Raw genomic sequence first — 20,767 nt, 5'->3', positions numbered from 1 at the left:
AGAAGTGTTATACCCCAAAGCCAAAACATGAACATACTCATTCTGTGGTGGGAGACTTGTTACTTTTTATTTTTCTATTCAAATAACTTATCTGAAGATGTCTCAGATAAGAATGTACAAAGGCACAGTTACCAAAAGCCATTTTTCACTCACTACTCTTACAAAAGAGTTGTCACATATGCTACAAACATCTACTTCTAAAATACAGCTAATATTTTCATCAAATGCTTTGAGTTAACTAGTGAGAATGCCATGAAAAGGATAACTTTTTATTTACTTTTGAGGTGAGGGTCTTGCTCTATTGCCCACATTGGAGTGCAATGGCAGGAACAAAGGCTCACTCCAGCCTCAAACTCCGGGGCTCAGGTGATCCTCACGCTTCCCAGCTGGGACTGTTGGCACACACCACCATGTCCTGCTAAATTTTAAAAATTTTTTAAAGATGGAGCCTTGCTGGCCAGGCGCAGTGGCTCACGCATGTAATCCCAGCACTTTGGGAGGCCAAGGCAGGTGGATCACGAGGTCAGGATTCACGACCAGCCCAGCCAAGATGGTGAAACCCTGTCTCTATTAAAAATACAAAAATTAGCTGGGCATGGTGATGGGTGTCTGTAACCCCATCTACTTGGGAGGCTGAGGCAGAGAATTGCTTAAACCCGGGAGGCTGAGGTTTCAGTAAGCCAAGATTGTGCCGCTCTCCAGCCCAGGTGACAGAGCGAGACCTATGTCTCAAAAAAAAAAAGAAAAAAAAAACAAAAAAAATGGAGCCTTGCTATGTTGTCCAGGCTGGTCTCAAACTCCTGGCCTCAAACAATCCTCCCACCTTGGCCTCTCATGTTGCTGCGGTTACAGGCATGAGCTACTGTGCCGAGCTAAAAGCAGAATTTTTTTTAAGGCCAAAATAAGTTTTAGAATATAGATTTATTACTTTTTTCTTACTTCATTATTCAAGAGTAAACGCCCATTAATAATTTTATTTCATTATTCTTGATATCTTATTTATCAAATCTTATGAAATTTAACAAAGCAAGATAAAAATAATGTTAACATTTCCCTTTAAGTATCTAAAATTAACTTCCAGGCTTTTACATGTCTTTGATAGTAACAACCAAGAGCACTTCCAGCTAAAGGAAAAAATAAAATGAATATTACATAAGATCTATGTGAGCTATCTACAGAATACTCTGCACCAAAGGTGTAAACATTTAGTGAAAATGTCAACTTTTTGATTCAGTGCTCTTGACTCTTAAGAATATATAAAATGAGTGTTTTACATCCTTGTTTTTAATCTCAACAAATGAATTAAAATATGACAGGAATACATCACATTTACCACCTCTTTTTCCATCAGATACCATAGAGAGAGACAATCAATATCCTCTCCTGAAAAGATTCTTAACCTTGGAGGGAAAAGAATCTGCTCTGGGCAACACAACAGTGAACTTATTTGCTCAACAGAATTTACATCTTGTACTTCTTCCAGGGTTTATTGTTTATTCTCTCCCTCCCTTAACAACATCCACTTTTTATCTCGTCAGTTTATTTAGCAAAAACAATATAAACTAACTCTACCATTTTCTTTAGGCTATGAAACAACTTCTCTTTTAAGATTAAGATAAGAAATCATGGTTCTGACTGATTAAAGGATTCAAGTTAAATTTCCTGAATCAGTATGTGCTAGACAATAATAAGACTATAGTGAGAAGTAGAGTGTGCTAGAAAGAAGCAAAAGGGAAAAACAATGCATATCCTGCTTCAGTAATTATAAATACAGAAAGACATAAGCAATAACGAGCAACATTCATAAATAATGATCATAAATTTAAATTAATTCTAAATATCCGGGCATCTTAAGAATCAAGTCTAATTATTGAGAATAGCATCTTGGAGGAAACGAAACATATGCTGTGTAAAGCAGGAGTCCTCAAACTCTGGGTCACAAACCAGTACCAGTCCATGGACTGTTGGTAACTGGGCCACACAGCAGGAGGTAAGCAGCAGGCAAGCAAGCATTACCACCTGAGCTCTGCCTCCTGTCAGATCAGCAGCAGCATTAGATCCTCATAGGAGCATGAACCCTACAATGAACTGTGCATACAAAGGATCTAGGTTGCTTGCTTGCTCCTTATGAGAATCTAACGGCTGATGATCTGAGGTGGAAGAGTTTCATCCCAAAACCATCCCCACTTCCATGAAACTGGTCCCTGGTGCCAAAAAGATTGGGAAATGCTGATCTAAAGAACCAAATAAAGAAAGTAAAGCAGATGATCAGTCTCTTGCTATAAGTAGCCCAGGAGTTTTAAACTTTTACTCCATGATCATTCCCATTATACTTCCAGCCAGTATTTCTCAAAATGTTTCACATTTTGTACTGTTAAATATCCTTATTAAAGCTTTAGAAAAATAAAAGAACATATAGCTCACAATTCACCATTTTCTCTGGCAAACACCTTCCTATGCAGACAAGGGAGCCATTTCTACCATCAATGATCTGAAGCATAGGTGGCACAGAAGAGAAAAGCATGAATTGTAAGTGGTGTAGAAAGTCTGTGAATAACACAGTAGTTTTACATCTCAACAAAGTGGAAAAAAAATGAGAGAAGAGTCTGCAGGGCAAAGGAAATGACAGATTTGGTTAAGAGGATGTGTTACGCAATAAAGCTCACATCACTGTATTACACACACATATGTGCCCCAAACTTATAACAGATTGTTTCATTCAATAACCAATCCTATCTTTATTAAAAATTTTGATATTCTGCTCATTACACAGTAATTTAGTCCTTTAAAAAATATTGCAATAAAATATTTATCTTGATTATTGAGCTTTTTCTTGCTTCCTTAAATTTTGTGATTGAAGTAAGTCCCTCACTGGTCTTATCCCCCTTGCCTTGGTGCTGACAGGTGATTATCAGAAAGAAACAAATGTAGGATAGAGGCCAAAATTAGACGGAACACAATGAGAGGTGATAAATATAAGATATGACCTAAGGCAGCAGTCCACAAACTTTTTGGCCTCAGGGATCGGCTTCATGGAAGACAGTTTTTCCACAGACAGGTTGCGGGGAATGGTTTCGGGATGAAACTGTTCCACCTTGATCATCAGGCATTAGATTCTCATAAGGAGTGTGCGACCTAGATCCCTTGCATACACAGTTCACGATAGGGTTCGCACTCCTATGAGTATCTAATGCTGCTGCTGATCTGACAGGAGGCAGAGTTCAGGAGGTAATGTTGGCTTGTCTGCCACTCATCTTCCGCTGTGCGGTCTGGTTCCATGGACTGGTACTGGTCTGTGGCCTGGGGTTTGGGGACCCCTCGTCTAAAGGAAAAAAAGACTAAAAAGTTTAAAGAAGAACTAAGGTGACAAGTGATGAAAAGAGGGCTGACAGAGCTAAGTTAAAAAACAAAACAAAACAAAACAAAAAACAGAGTTAAAAATGGGGGAAGCAACAACAAAAAGCCAGGTTTAAAAAGTCATGGATGGCTCACGCCTGTAATCTCAGCACTCTGGGAGGCCGAGGTGGGCAGATCACGAGGTCAAGAGATCGAGACCATCTTGTACAACATGGTGAAACCCCATCTCTACTAAAAATACAAAAATTAGCCAGGCGTGGTGGCGGGCACCTGTAGTCCCAGTTACTCAGGAGGCTGAGGCAGGAGAATGGCGTGAACCCGGGAGGCGGTGCTTGCAGTGAGCCGAGATTATGCCACTTGCACTCCAGCCTGGGCGACAGAGCAAGACTCTGTCTCAAAAAAAAAAAAAAAAAAAGGAACGGACATGTTAAACAGATTTGAGAAAAGCACAAAATGAAAGAAATATAATAATGTAGAGTATCAAAGGAGATAAAGCAGATAAAATAACTTTAGCTGGTGTTTTCAAAGATGAGAATATAACACACATAACAGAAAGACACACTATGCCCAGGAAAAACAGACACAGAAAGATCAATGTGAATATATATTCTGTAAGGTTAATTAATTTCAAGAATAAAGGAAATGCTGTAGGACACTGTTTCTCAAGCTTTTTGCATTACCACACCCTGCACCCCAAAACTAAATACTAAGGATAAGATTTTTGTCCATTAGAATTTTGGGGGCCATAAACCATTGTTTTATCTAAGATTTCACCCCTTCTCAAGAACCAAGTATCACCACCACTAAGAATGCATGCTACAGGAAAAAGACATCTATAAAAAGGTGGGTTCCATATTTTCTCATGTCAACATTCACTGTTAAGGACAAAAAAATTTCAAAAGGTGAATAAATCCATGGCACTTATATCCATTCCCTACCAAAATAACCTTATAGAAACAAGAGAGACATAAATGTCCAAAAGAAAAAGAAAAAACTTATCAGCAAAATTCACAGTTGGAATGTGGTAAATGACTTAAAAGGTGTTACCAAAATACCAGGGGTTTGGTTTAGGTCCTGCTGCTCACAACACAGCAAGCCAATCACTGAGACAATGATTACTGCCAGGGAAGAAGGCTTTAATAGGGTGCTAAAGTTGAGATGGGAGGTCTCAAATCCATCTCCCTGACTAACTAAAATTAGGGGTCTATAGAGCAGGGAAGAAATATAACCATGTGTGGAAACATAAGAATTAGGGAGGGGTAAGGAAAAGGAGTTGCTCAACAGGAAGCAGGTGGTTGGTTAGGCACTCATGCCAGGTAAGAGTTCTGGCATTTCATTGTCCAGATGCAGTGATCTGGTAAGTTTTCGGTTCTTTGATACCACCTGGGAGGCCTGATGGTTGGCTTCCTGAGAAAGGAATTCAGATAAGACAAATGTAACTTTCTCAAGTTTCAAAACTAGAAAGGTCAAGTGCTAGGTTTATGCAAAAGAAACCATAAACATCAGTTCTATAGGAAAACTGGATCAGTTTCACAGGCCTGAGAAAACTGAAAATTAAAAATCTACAAGGGAAAAGAAGACAAAAGAATCAAGCCAATTTGCACACAACATTGGAGAAGTAAAGGAACTGGGGGCATGAGGTAGCACTAGAGGTTAAGGCATGGATGGAGCTGAGACCAGAATTGATTGAGTCATTAAAAGGTGCAACTAGACCCCTGAAACTCTACATGCCCATCCCAAGCACTGGTGACTACTCACCTACCGCCACATGGTAACACTAGAGGCCCCACTCTCCACCCTCCAGACAGACTGAATCAGACATTCTTACACAGAATAGGGTACAGGGTGCTATGGAGGATGGGGGTGAAGGGAAGCAGATAAACAAAAGTCTTCATATTAAAGGCCTCTTTCCCCTTCTTGGCACCCAGAAGGCTAGGGCTCAAAAGGTCTGGTGAAGACTTCAGCAGTGTTTTTTTTTTCTTTTTTTGTTTGTTTTTTTTTTGGACAGTGTCTCACTTTGTCACCTAGGCTGGAGTAGTGCAATCTTGGCTCACTGCAACCTCTACCTCCTGGGCTCACATGATCCTCCCACCTCAGTCTCTGGAGTAGCTGAGACCACAGATGCATGCTACTACACCTGGATAATTTCTGTAACTTTTGTAGAAACAAGGTCTTGCCAGGTTGCCTAGGCACTGGTCTCAAGCTCCTGGACTCACACAACCCACCTGCCTCGACCTCCCAAAGTGCTGGGACTACAGGTGGTAAGCCACTGCATGTGGCTCAGTTTTATACTTAGAATTTTAGGTTCTCTTTCTCTGGCACTGTAATTTGGGATTATCTCCTTACTATCTAGGTTCTTTTGCCTGGTTCCTACAGCTAAAATGATGGCAGGTTTTCTTTAACGGAGTTTTAGCTCTCTCACATCTCTGCCATGATGGACAGTGACTGAGATCATGTTTCAGACTGCTCTCAGCCAGGTGCACACAAGCGTGGTTCAGGAGTCAGCAAGAGACTTGGAGAGTTTATATATACAATTTTGAGATCCCTTCTTCTAGCTCTCTCTTTTTTCGAATTTTCAACTTGCTTTCTAATAGCCTTGGTTATAGCAAGTAACTTTCCCAGGTTCTACCAGTCAGAAAAATGGTTGGCTGATTTTTCTGTTAGAGTTATAGACACCTAGCACCACCATCACAATGGAGATTTGACCCGATTCTACCCTGACAGTAGGATATCTGATAATTTCCAAATATCCTGCCAAACACTTGTGAAGGCCAAAGACTTAAAACCGTCCAAGTCTAGCATCTCTCTTTTCTGTTTTTACAAATAAACACAAAGCATTAGAATTTCTTTATTCAATGAGACAGTTAAATAAATCCTATTAGGTTCAAACAAGATGAATCAATCAGTGCTCTAAATTGTAAGCCACAGAAATTGATTCTTGCTCACTTAAGAAAAGGAATTCATTTAGAAGTTATTAGGCAGTTCACATTGCTAAGAAATACAAAGAACTGAGATCAGAAAATGGAAAGGAGCCAGGGTAGACTAGGCAACAAAACTCCTGCTGGGACTGCACCACAGGTGTCATTTGTATGGACAGGGCTGCTCCCACTTCTGGACCTTGTAAGCCACTACTGGCACTGCTTCTACTGGAAACTGCATGCTCCTGCTGCCAGCACTATAAGAAGAAAAACTTCCTGTCTCTTGATTCTCTGTATTGGTCCTGTTACAGAATCAAAGTAAGGCTGGAGAGGAAAACAAGGAAAAGCGGGGTGGGGGGTAGGGAAGGACAGCGCAACTGTCTGATAGGTTAGGCCTAATTCATATGCCCATATGCCCTAACTAAGGGGAGTTAACAAGATAGGAGATTGTAGGATGGAGGAAGCAATTAAGTACCTGGTCTTTATAGATCATTTGAAGGAGACCTTCCACTCATATCATGGGGAATTCCTCAAAAGCAAAAAGAGAATTTTGATAAGAATGCCACTTAACAACCTATCATCTCTCTTAAATCCACCCTTCTATACTGTTTTGTCCTACTGGAACTGGGATGCTGCAAACTATATTTCTCCTTTGCCAGCCCCCTTTTATTACGTTCTGTCAGTGTGGGGCATTAGATAAGGATTAGAAGCCAGGAACAAGATAGAAGGAACTTGCACATTGCTGTCTGCATACTGTTTCCATCAATATCTGCCCAGCAAAAGTCCTTAGCCCTGGCAGTGGCAGTCAGTTCCACTCAAAAGGTTCTTTTAAAACTCCCTGGACCAGCTTCATCTAGACACCTCAGAGGTTCCAGTACCAGCTACTCATGGGCCACTTCTTAATTGTATGAGGTGTCGCTCCCAAGATTTCCTTTACAGATGAGTGGGATATTAGAGTATAAGTTACACGAGCTATAATTCCCCTTCTAGATGTCTGAGACCTAGCTGCACCAAGCATTTCCTTTAAGCTTCTGAGATAACAGTAGATAAAGAGCAACCCTCTCCAGCCGAGCCTCAACTCTTCAGAGATCCTTTCTCTAAGTTTCAAAAGTACTCATCAGCTAGGTGGCCTTTTCAGCTCAGAGGTTTATTAAGTCTCATTCCAGGAGGGTCCTAAGGTAATGGTACAAACACCAGCAGGCAGCAACTTTTCTCCTGAGTCCCACCTCTGCAGGACTATCCCTCCAGACTTATGGGTTCTGATAACCCAAACCACTTCCCTTTGTTCCTGTAGTCTAAGAAGTAGAAGCTGGTCCTTGCAATTATCACTTCTATATTACCTCAATGTTTTTCTTTTATTATTTCACTTCTCCCACAACTGTTTGAATAACTTCCTATATTACACACTTTCTGCTAAAATACCTAATGTGGTTTTTGGTTCCAGGTGACCCTCTTTATTGAATGCTGAGCATAACATTCAGAAAACTAATGTCCACACAAAAACATACAGAAAAATATTCATAAAAGCTTTATTTGTAACAGCCCCAAACTGGAAACAACCCAAATGTCCTTCAATTGGTGAATGCCTAAACTGTGGTATAGAGATGGAATACTACTCAGCAATAAAAAGGAACCAATTATTGAAACATTCAACAACTTAGTGGATTCTCAAGGAAATTATGCTGAGTGAAATAAGCCAATCTCAAAAAGCTATATACTGTATGATTCCACTTTTATAAAATCCTCAAGATAATAAAATCACAGGACTGCAGAACAGCTTAGTGGTTTCCAGTGGTTAGGGATTAGAGAGTAGAATGAAGGTAGAAAGTTGTAACTATAAAGAGGTAGCATAAGAAGCTGGACATGGTAGCTCACACTTGTAATCCTAGCACTTTGGGAGGCTGAGGCAGGCAGATTGCTTGAGTTCAGGAGTTCAAGACTAGCCTGGTCAACATGGCGAAACCCCATCTCTACCAAAAATACAAAAATTAGCTGGGCATGGTGGTGCATGCCTGTAGTCCCAGCAACTTGGGAGGCTGAGGCCGGAGGACCGCTTGAACCAGAGAGGCAGAGGCTGCAGTGAGCCAAGATTGTGCCATAGCACTCCAGCCTGGGCAACAGAGTGAGACCCTATCTCAAAAAAAAAAAAAAAAAAAAAGGTAGCATAAGAAATTTCTGGGGCGATAAAACAGTTCTGTAATTTGATTGTGATTGTTACAAGAATCTAAGTGATAAAATTGCACAGAACTACACAGATGCACAGATGAGTATATGTAAAACTGGTTAAAATATAAATTAAAGTGAGTTGTATCAATGTTAATGTCCTGTTTTTGATATTTTACTATAGCTATGTAAAATCAGACCATAGATAGAAACTGGATGAATAAATGGAACCCATTTATTCCATTTTTACAATATTTTAAGAATGTACAATTACTTCAAAATTTTACAAAATTTTAAGTGAAAAACTTAAAAATTCAACAAAATGCAAAAAGCGGTTGGCCCTTAGTGTCAGAATTACAAGTGGTTTTCTTCTCTAGAAATTTTTATATTTGGTAAGAGTTTGATAATGGATAGGCATTACTTTTGTAATGAAACAAATTAATATTATAAGAAGGCAGAGCCAGATGGAGAAAGAGGACTCTCCAGTGATCATCCCCTCAAGAAACATCATTTTGAACAACTATCCATGCATGAAAACATCTTCAAAAGAGCTAAGAAAACCAAGTGAAAGTTCATAATACCTGTTTATGGCATACTAATAAGAAAATACCCATTGAAGAGGGTAGAAACAATAATTTTACAGTATCTGTGTCAACCCTCCCACAATCCTACTCAGCAGAACGCAGAGATATCTCCTCTGCCTGGGGAAAAAAAGAGAAGTGTAGGATTTTCCCTTGGTCCCTAATACTGGGTCTGACACAGTAAAAATCCAGTGCCGGGCAGACTCCCCATGCTGACTGAATCCAGGTTGGTATCTGTGAATTGAATCTTCTCACCTATCCCAGTGACGGGTGGTAAACTGTAGCCCTCACAAAATGTACTCAATCTCCGGCTCCCATCACTGCTGGATGATGACAGCAGCCTCAGGTTTCAGTTAAACCTCAGTAACAGGTAGGCCTCATGATTTTCAGATGCACCCCAGAGCTGTGCCAGCCATGGTAACAACAGATTCTAGTCTCTTGTTATGCTGACCATGGTAATTCTGGGTGCAGAAAGCCTAATGCTGTAACAGTTGCAATGGTCATGGGCTTAGAGATCATACCAGATGACGTGCCCAGGATCTAACAACAGGCTTACTGATAAGGAGCCAGATAAAGCCAGGCTGCAAACATTCCAGTAAGTACCTACTTCTTCAACATGCAGATATAGATGCACAACAGCAAGGATTAAGAACAATCAGGGAAACATGACCTTATCAAATAGACAAAATAAACTTCCAATGACAAACCTAAAAGAGATGGAGATGTCTCAAAAGTCTGACAAATAATTCAAATAGCTATTTTAAGGAAGTTCAATGAACTTCAAGAAAATACACAGAAACACTGAACAAAATGAGGAAAATAGTAAATGACCAGAATGAGAAAATTAATGGATTGAAATAATAATTAAAAGAAAATCAAACAGAAATACTGGAGCTGAAAAATACAATGAATAAAATGAAAAATGCGATAAAGAACATCAATAGCAAAATCAAAGCAGCAAAGAATCTGTGAACTTGAAGGCAGGTTATTTGAAAATATATGGTCAGGAAAAAAAGACGTAGGATTGAAAAGGAATAAAAGAAAGCTTACGGAATTTATGAGATAGCATTAAAAGAGCAAATTTTTGAGTCATTAGAGTTCAAGAGGGAGTAGAGAAAGGCAAACAGGTAGAAAGGTTATTCAAAGAATAAGAACAGAAAACTCTGCAAACCTGGATTCAAAATTTGGTAAAGAATATGCAATAATGATGTAAATTGTAACATCAAAAATTCAAAACATTGAGGGACAGTGTAGTAAAAAGAGTTTATTTTTCAGTTGTTATCAGTTTAAAATAATAATGTTTTTTGTAAACCTTATGGTAATTACAAAGCAAAAACCTGCAATAAATACAAAAAATAAATATAAAGCAAGGAATCAAATGTACTATTAGAGAAAATCACTTAGCCACAATGACAGTAAGAATGGAAAACAATTAGGAAACAAGTGGCAGCAGTTAAGTCCTTACCTATCAATACATAAATACTTTATATATTAATGGATGAAATTATCCAATCAAAAGATACAGAGTGATTGGTTGGATTTTTAAAAAGACCCATCTATATATTGCCTATAAGGGACTCATTTCAACATATACATACTGAAAGAAAAGAGACTGAAAAAGATATTCTATGCAACTCAAACCAAAAGACAGCAGGAATAGCTATACTTCTATTAAGATAAATAGACTTTAAGTAAAAAACTGTAAAAAAGAGATAAAGGTCATTATATGTTGATAATTCAGCAAGATGATATCACAATTATAAATACAATATGCATCCAACATTGGAACATCTAAATATATAAAGCATATATTAACAGATCTGGAAGGACTACACACAATAGTAGGGAAATTCAACACCTCACTTTCAGCAATGGACAGATCATCTAGAGAGAAAATTAACAAGAAAATATCAGAATTAAACTATATTCTGGACCAAATGGGCCTAACACATATATACAGAACATTTTAGTTGCAGAATATATTATTCTTCTTAACTACATATGGGACATTCCTCACAATAGATCATATGCTAGACCACAAAACAAATCTTAACAAATTTAAGAAAACTGAAATCATATAGAGTACCTTTTCTGACCACAATAGTATAAAACTAGAAGTCAATAAAAGGAAGAGCTTTGGAAAATTCACATATACATGGAAATTAAACATCGTGATCAAGGGATGCAATGATTCAACAATGGTTCAACACAAATCAATAAATGTAGTACATCACATTAACAGAATTGATGGACAAAAATCATATGATCAATAGATGCAAAAAAGCACTTGACAAAATTCAACATTCTTTCATGATAAAAACACTCAACAAATTAGTTATAGAAGAAATGTACCTCAACACAATAAAGGCCATATGCAACAACTCACAGCTAATATACAGAACAGGGCAAAGTTGAGCTTTTCCTCCAAGATCCTGAACAAGACAAGAATGCTGACTCTTACAACTTCTATTCAGCGTAGTACTAGAAGTCCTAGCCAGACCGATTAGGCAAGACAAAGAAATAAGTTAAATTGTCCCTGTCTGCAGATTACATGATCCTTATATATAGAAAACCCTAAAGACTCCACCAAATTACTGTCAGAATTAATAAATGAATTCAGTAAACTTGCAGGGAATAAAGTCAACATAAAAAAATCATTAGTGTTTCTATACACTAACAGTGAACTATCTGGGGAAAAGAATGAAGAAAATAATCCCATTTAGAATAGTTACAAAAAGAAAATAAAATACTTAGGAATAAATTTAACCAAGGAAGTGAAAGATCTCTACACTGAAAACTATATAACATTCAAGAAAGAAACAGAAGACAAAAATAAATGGAACGAGATCCCATGTTCATGAATTAGAAGAATTTATACAGTCTTGTGTCACTTGCCAATGGGAATATGTTCTGAGAAATATGCTGTTTGGTGATTCTGTCAGCTACACATATCTAGATGGTATAGCCTACTACTCCTACTACTCACCTAAGCTACACAGTATAGCTTATTGCTTCCAAGCTACAAACCTGGATGGCAGGTTACTATACTGCATACTGTAGACAATAATTATACAAGGGAAAATATTTGTGTATCTAAAAATAGAAATCGTTATGCATTAAGCTGTGGTCTTATGATGGCTACATCACCATTAAGTAATAGAAAATGTTCAGCCCCATTATGACCTTATGAGACTATTGGCTTAGAAGTGGTATGCTGGGCGGACGTGGTGGCTCATGCCTGTAATCCCAGCACTTTGGGAGGCTGATGCAGGCAGATCATGAGGTCAAGAGACCAAGACCATCCTGGCCAACATGGTGAAACCCCATCTCCACTGAAAATACAAAAATTAGCTGGGCATGGTGGCACACACCTGTAGTCCCAGCTACCTGGGAGGCTGAGGTAGGAGAATTGCTTGAACCCAGGAGGTGGAGGTTGCAGTGAGCCGAGATTGGACCACTGCACTCCAGCCTTGTGACAGAGTGAGACTTTGTCTCAAAAAAAAAAAAAAAGAAGTGGTACGCTGATGACTGAAACATCACTGTGTGAAATATGATTGTACTGTTAAAATGTCTACACTACCCAAAGCAATTTACAGATTCAATGCAATCCTTCTTAAGATACCAATGACATTTTTCATAAAAACAGAAAAGGTAATCCTAAAATTGATGTGGAACCACAAAAGACTCCAAATAGCCAAAGGAATCTTGATCAAGAAGAACAATGCTGGAGGGGGTCACACTACCTGACTTCAAAATACACTACACAAAACTATAGGAATGAAATCAACAAGTAACTAGCATAAAAATAGACACATAGACCAATATAATAGAACAGAGCCCGGAAATAAATCCGTGCATTTACAACCAACTAATTTTTGACCGAGATGTGAAAAACACACATTGGGGAAAGGATAGTCTCTTTAACAAACAGTGTTAGGAAAACTGGATATCCACATGCAGAAGAATGAAATTAAATGCTTATTTCTCACCATATGCAAAATTCAATTGAAAGTGAATTAAAATCTGAAATATAAGACCTAAAACTATGAAACTAGTAGAAAGCATAGGAGCAATGCTCCATGACATTGGTCTGGCAAGAATTTTTTGAATGAAACCTCAAAAGCATAGGCAATAAAATAAAAAATAGATGAGATTTCAACAAATCTGCTGCACAGCAAAAGAAGCAATCAACAAAGTGAAGAGAAAACCCACAGAATGGGAGAAAATATATGCAAACTATATATCTGATAAGGGATTAATATCTGAAAAACATCCGGACCTCAACTCAATAACAAGAAAACAAATAACCCAATTAAAAAAATGCACAAATACCTGAACAAACATTTCTCAGAAGAAAACATACAAATTATCAACAGGTATATGAAAAAATGCTTAATGTCATAAATCATCAAGCAAATGCAAATGAAAACCATAATGAGATATTATCTCACTCCTGTTGGAATGGCTATTAGCAAAAAGACAAAATAGAGTAAGTGTTGGCAAGAGTGGAGAAAAGGGAATCCTCCTACACTTGTTGGTAATGTGAATTAGTAGAGCCACTAAGGAAAACACTATGGAGGTTCCTTGAAAAATTAAAAATAGAACTACCATATCATTCAGTAATGCCACTGCTCGGTATACATCTAAAGTAAATAAAATCCACATGGTGAAGAGACATCTGTACTTCCTACTTTCATTATAGCTCTATTCACAACAGCCAAGGTACGGAATCAACCTCAGTGTCCATTAACAGATGAACGGATAAAGAAAATATAGTATATGAACAGAATGGAATACTATGCAGCCATTTTTGTTGTTGTTGTTGTTTTAAGACACAGGGTCTTGCTCTGTTGCCCAGGCTGGAGTGCAGTGGCATGATCATAGCTCACTGCAACCTTGACCTCTTGAGGTGAAGTGATTCTCCCGCCCCACCTCAGTAGCTAGGACTGCAGGCGCATTCTACCATGCCTAGCTCATTTTTTACATTTTTTGTAGGGACAGGGTCTTGCTATGCTATGCTACTCAGGCTGTCTTGAACTCCTGGCTTCAACTGATCCTCCTCTGTCTGGACCTCCCAAAGGGCTGGAATTATAGGCATGAGCCATCAAATCTGACTGATTCAGGAATTTAAAAGAAAAAAATACTGCCATTTTTGACAATATAAATGAATCTGGAGGGCATTAAATGAAATAAGCCTGGCACAGAGAGACAAATAACACATTATTTCCCTCATATGTAGAATCTTAAAAAAGTTGATCTCCTGGAAGTAAAGAGTAGAATGGTAGTTACCAGAGTCTGGAGTGTTTAGCAGGTGAGGAGGGTGAGCGAGATGTTGGTTAAAGGACACATACTTATGGTTATATAGGAGGATTAAGTTTAAGAGATCAATTGTACAACATGATGACTATAGTTAATGATTACATACTACGTTCTTGAAAAATGCTGAGAGTAGATGCTCAGTATTCTCACTGCAAAAATGACAACTATGTGAGGTAATATATTTGTTAGCTAGACTTAACCATTTCACAATGTATATATACTTCAAAAAAGCATGTTGTATATAATAAATACATGTTACATGTCAACTTTAAAAATTAATAGATTTTTTAAAAATGTAAAAAAAAATGTTACTTTAAAATAAAAGGGCTGGCTGTCAATCTTAATCATTGTTATAGTTTGGTGAAATAAAGTTGTAATGAAAATACCTGACAGTAGAACCCATACCTTAATTAAGTAGAAGAGCTGTTCTCTTAGTACATCATGAAAGCCAGTTAAAAATAAATGATTTTTGGCACTAATCCAATCTGAAGAATAACGAATTTAGCCTGCCCAGTGGATGACAGTCTCATGTAGTATATTAGATTCCCTCTACTAGAGGAGACCTCTAGTAGAGTCTAATAATCTCATGTAGTCTATTTGAGGGAGTCTAATAGACCACATGACATTATCATCCACTGGGCAGGCTAATGACACAATAAAGACTGAGGTGTTAAAGGAGGCCAACTAGCTATATCCAGTACTTAACATACATGGTATGATCTTGGGAAAATACCCATAGTCCAAAGGCATGTAAACAAAGTTTTGCAAATCTAGAAACTAGATCTTGTCCGTGCCCCAGAAATAGAGAGACTCTTAAGTCTAATCTACAATGCTTCTATGAGATTTAGGAATTTATCAATGAACATACCATACTGACAATTTAATGATTTATAGCAAGGAACAAATGCCATGATAACCAGACATTTCAATTTTCTGGTAAATGTGCTCCTTTTAAGAATCCTATCCAGAAAAATCAAATATAAAAGTTTCAGCATGGGATAAAAATAGAGAGAGTGAAAAGACTTTTAGTGACCAGTAGCACCAAATTTAGTGTAATGTCTTTCCAATTTCCATTTTAAGTGACAGAACCCTATCTGCTGCTGCCCCACCTTCCCAAATCTTAACTTTAATACCTACATATTGTTTACATGTATGGGAATGGGGAAGGAAAGAAGAGCCCTACCGTTTTCTTTTCCCCTCAAGATCACTGCCACTCTCACCAAATGGCTCCTGAGGCATTTTCACAAAACAGGGTGAAAAACCACAATTAACATATCCTTTGACAATATACTGTTCCTGGGGTGCCTTTTCTTAAACTTGCCAAAGGTCTGTTCTTTCAGATACTTGTTTTACTGCTTGGGGGCTTAATATTAGCCTTTCGTTTTTTTTTTCTTTTTTCAACAATTACTAATTTAGCTTTCCTTGGAATCAGTATATTCATATACAGAACTCGCTTATGTTACTCTCCAGTCTATCAAAGGTCAGAGATGGTATATAAACTTTGGTAACCTTAGGCAATTTACTTAAACTCTCCGAAGTTCCAATTCCTTATCTATGAATGTAGGGGTAACAATAAAATTTATTTCACTGGATTTCTGAGAGGACAGAATGTGATAATCCACATTTTGTATGTGCAAATAGTGAAAACATTTTGAGCAATGTTTGGAATAGCAAAAGCACTCAAATGTCAGCTATATACTTTTAAAAACCTATTTTTTATTCAATTAAAAAAACCAAGTTAAAAAAAACACTAGTTTTGAAACAATACAAGCTTCTCTAAAACATCTGTCTCTATCAATTCATAGGGATTATTTATTTAACATAAAAACACAAACACAGGTGGAAAAAAGAAACATGTTTTAGATAATCTGGCAGCATAAAACATTTTAAGTTGTAGATGAATTAAATGGTAAGTTAAAGAGGTTGTTTTCTTGATTCCAATTTGTAACACTGGGCTTCAGATAACTGTATCCCAACTCTGTTAAGATATAAGAAGAGCATAGAAATCATGATTTTTTTTTTTTGCACCTATCACTACCTATTACCATGTATTTAGTATACATAACAGAATGATTTTTAAAAGGAAAACCAAATCATGTCACTCCTCTCTTCAAAGTCCTTCAATGCTCTCCATGACAAATTCTATACCCCTGACTTAACCTCAGAGTCGCTCTTTCCTCTTCCTAGAATACTCTCCTCCAAATATATCCATTGTTTAGCTGTTACTTCCTTAAGGTCTTGACTCAAGTGAATCCCTTCCTTTGCCACCTTGTCTAAAATTTCAATCTCTAACTCCCACCTATTCACACATGCTTACCATCCGATTTAAAGGCTTGAAAATAAGAAACTAGAACAAAGGTAGTTAGGTAATCAAAATGGTAACTTGTCGGATATATCAAAACCATAAAAACTGGATAATAAAATACTTCTGCTAGTCAGGGAACTCCCTACCCTATACAACACTGGAGACAGTGAAAACTACTTAGGTTTTTCTTTTCCATGTATAATGCCCTTCCTTGGAGGCAAAACTGATGCCTTGTTCTGTGTAATTATGGAAAAGCCTGCACATTACACTCAAAAGTCAAGGGGAAAAATACTGTGTACTCTGGGATGGGGAAAAAAAATCCAGTCAATTTACTTAGTTTTAAAGTGCCCCAAATTCCCAAATTAACAAAACCTTGAGCTGTTCCTTTAACTACTGACTCCCTATGTCAGTAGTGAAGTAAGTCCCCCATGACTTAATGACTCCCTAACAACCCCTTTATCCTTGACTTCTGCAAAGGTGTTATCTGAAGATACATGATGACCTTTGCAGATATGATAATCATACGCAAAGTATGAAAAATCATTCTTTTTCCTACTATGTAGAGACTAGATGGAAACTTCGGAATCTTATTTTCGCCCCTTTAAAACTGACAGCATTTTTATTTGGGGAGTTGGTTCTACTGAAGTCTATATTCTCTTGTAAACCTTCTTCGTAAGTAAATTTCTAAATGTCTTGCCCTCATTTTGATACTGTTTATTGGCTCTCCCCTTACTTGGCTTTCTCTGATCCATAACATCAAGGGTACAGCTAGCTGGGCTGAATAAAGGGCAGGTTGAAAGTCTGTATGTGACACAGTAATAGTCATTTTTTTTTTTTTTTTTTTTTTAGATAAAATACAGTAAAATTGGTTAGGTTTTCTACTCTCAGTTGTATTTCCACGAAACTACATCCTAGTTCATGAACAACATGAACTATAATACTATCAAAATCTCCTCTGGCATAGTCTTTTTTTCTTTTTTTTTTTTTTTGAGATGGAGTCTTGCTCTGTCGCCCAGGCTGGAGTGCAGTGGCCGGATCTCAGCTCACTGCAAGCTCCGCCTCCCGGGTTCAGGCCATTCTCCTGCCTCAGCCTCCTGAGTAGCTGGGACTACAGGCGCCCGCCACCTCGCCCGGTTAGTTTTTTTGTATTTTTCAGTAGAGACGGGGTTTCACCTTGTTAGCTAGGATGGTCTCGATCTCCTGACCTCGTGATCCGCCCATTTCGGCCTCCCAAAGTGCTGGGATTACAGGCTTGAGCCACCGCGCCCGGCCTGGCATAGTCTTTAAAACCTCTTAGTGTTATTTCTAAAAATTTATGGGGTTTTGTAACTGCCTTATTGCTTACCCTCATGTCCCAACCATAATGATAGATAGCACAAATAAGTTCATAGAAGGTCACTTCAATGAGAGTAAAGGTCTAATAAGACGTAAAAAAAAAAAAAAAAAAACACCACCAACCAAACAACAACCAGAAGCCTACTATGATACCTACTCCATGGAATATTACCCAGCTATTTTAATAAGCAAGTTTGTACACATTTAAAAAAAAAAAATTCACATCAAGGATTAACAGTAACTACCTCTAAACTATATAAGTAGGGCTAACTGCTTTCATTTGCTAATTGTTTTCATTTGTTTACTTGTATTTTCCATAAATCATACATAATACTTTTGTCAAAGGAAAAAAAAGTTCATTTAAAAATACATAAGACCTGTGGGCAACTATGGTGGCAGATTGATATATTCACTTTCAGTTAACGAACCCCACTTAAAAGATAAAAAAAGGCATTAAAGCATTAAACTAGAAATAAGAAAATTAGAAGGAAAATGCCGGGCACCGTGGTTCACACCTGTAATCTCAGCACTTTGGGAGGCCAAGGGGGGCAGATCATCTGAGGTCAGGAATTGAGACCAGCCTGACCAACATGGCAAAACCCCATCTCTACTAAAAATAGAAAAATCAGCCAGGTGTGGTGGCCCAGCAGCTACAATCCCAGCTACTTGGGAGGCTGAGACAGGAGAATTGCTTGAACCCTAAAGGCGGAGGTTGCAGTGAGCCAAGATCGTGCCGCTGCATTCCAGCCTGGGTGACACAGCAAGATTCTGCCTCAAAAAAAAAAAAGGAAAGAAAAGAAAAAAGAAAAGAAAAGAAATAGCACAACAACAAAAAAAGAGAATTCAATCAAATTTTAGATATCTGAAAGCAAATGAGCAAATTAAGATGTCACAGGTGACTAGGGAAACCTAAGTGTGCAGGGAGGGAGGACAGATAAGATGCAATCTTATTTGTGCCACAGAACCACAGAAATAATAAAAAGAATGAGAATCAGCAATTTCAAACTCCAGATTCCTCTGAAGCTATAAACAGAAGAACTGATTAAAAGTAAGAAGCAATTAGTCTGCTTAGACACTATCCCTAAAAATAACCAAATTACCCTTCTAGCAGAAGACTAGAGTTTTTCTATTTGGATATGTTGAATTGAAAGTAAGCACTATCAAAGAAAGCTGAGGAAAAGGGTTCAAAACAGAAAGATCAAGGCAAAGCCTATACTGAGTAGTGAAACTGTCACCCCCTACCCCCTATCTGATACTATTTCCCCATCCAAAGCAATCAAGGCTCCTCAGAAAAATGGTCCAGGACTGGGGCAGGTGAGGTATAAGATAAGATGAATCCAGAAAATTTTGAGCTTGAAAGTAAGTACCAAAAAAAAAAAAAGAAAAACAAAAAAAAAAAGCCACAGGGGTATGTCAAGTGGACCAAGGAATCAGCTCAAAGGTGCTTCCATTAGCCAAATCTAGGACAATTTTGATCATCAAAACATGAGTACAGTGATGGATTTTAACATTCAATATTAAGCAGAAATAGGTAAGTCCCCTATGTTATTAAATGGGACCAAAAAAAAAAAAAAAGACTGGGTTTTGTTGAGTTTTTAATAGTAAAATGTTGGCTGATAAAATCTGCAATGTTTGCAGCATTAAAAAAATCACTACTTTGCAAACATTATTAAACTAAGATTGGGTGGGGCAGGCATCATAAATAATTGCTAAATGAGAGAAAAGGATGATGAGGGAATAAGATTTTTACAGTCTTTTTTTTTTTTTTAACTTTTATTTTAGGTTCCGGGGTACATGTGAAGGTTTGTTAGATAGATGAACTCGCACCATAGGGGTTTGTCGTACAGATTGTTTCATCACCCAGGTACTAAACCCAGTACCCAATAGTTATCTATTCTGCTCCTCTCCCTCTCACCTTCTACCCTCAAGTAGACCCCAGAGTCCATTGTTCCCTTCTTTGCGTTAATGAGTTCCCACCATTTAGTTCCCACTTGTGAGAGCACGTGGTACTGTTCCTGCATTACTGTGCTAAGGATAATAGTCTCCAGCTCCATCCACGTTCCTGTAAAAGACACGAGCTCATCACTCTTTTTTATGGCTGCATAGTATTCCATGGTGTTTATGTACCACATTTTCTTTACCCAATCTGTCACTGATGGACATTTAGGTTGACTCCATGTCTTTTTTTTTTTATTGTGAACAGTGCTGCAATGAACATTCGAGTGCACGTGTCTTTATGGCAGAAGGATTTATATTCCTCTGGGTATACACTCAGCAATGGGATTGCTGGGTTGAATGGTAGCTTTGCTTTTAGCTCTGTGAGGAATCCCCACACTGCTTTCCACAATGGTTGAACTAATTTACGCTCCCACCAACAGTATGTAAGTGTTACCTTTTCTCTGCAACCTTGCCAGCATCTGTTGTTTTTTGACTTTTTAATAATCGCCATTCTGACAGGTGTGAGATGGTTATCTTATGGTTTACTCAGTCTTAACATATATTCCATGGACCTTACCTTCTAGATTCAAGGAGATCCAGAAACTACAAAGCAGAAAAACTAGACAACCCCTTGGCCCTTTGCTGGATTATTGAAATTACTATCAAATGAGGGTCCACTATCTATGTCTCTGATGTGATGCCCTGAGAAAAACACTCCATCATTTACATAATATTCTGAACCTAGGTACTTACAGGAGTTACCTACATTATTCTTGCAACTTTTCTATGTGAAAAGATTTCAAAATAAAAAGTTAAAAACCAAAATGATACTTAAAAATACACCATTGGTC

The 20,767-nt window shown here is 37.8% G+C and overlaps 1 protein-coding gene across 1 annotated transcript in view; it reads right to left on the bottom strand.

Moving 5' to 3' along the window:
* COL4A3BP (collagen, type IV, alpha 3 (Goodpasture antigen) binding protein) overlaps window positions 1–20,767 on the bottom strand; it is a 155,336-nt gene that overhangs the window by 97,849 nt on the left and 36,720 nt on the right. The gene's annotated exons all lie outside the window — the stretch shown is intronic.

This window comes from Mandrillus leucophaeus, unplaced genomic scaffold, assembly GCF_000951045.1.
Source record: "Mandrillus leucophaeus isolate KB7577 unplaced genomic scaffold, Mleu.le_1.0 Scaffold114, whole genome shotgun sequence".
Taxonomy (NCBI): domain Eukaryota; kingdom Metazoa; phylum Chordata; class Mammalia; order Primates; family Cercopithecidae; genus Mandrillus; species Mandrillus leucophaeus.
Note: the sequence above shows the minus strand (reverse complement) of the source record. Positions and strands in the feature narration are given on the sequence as shown.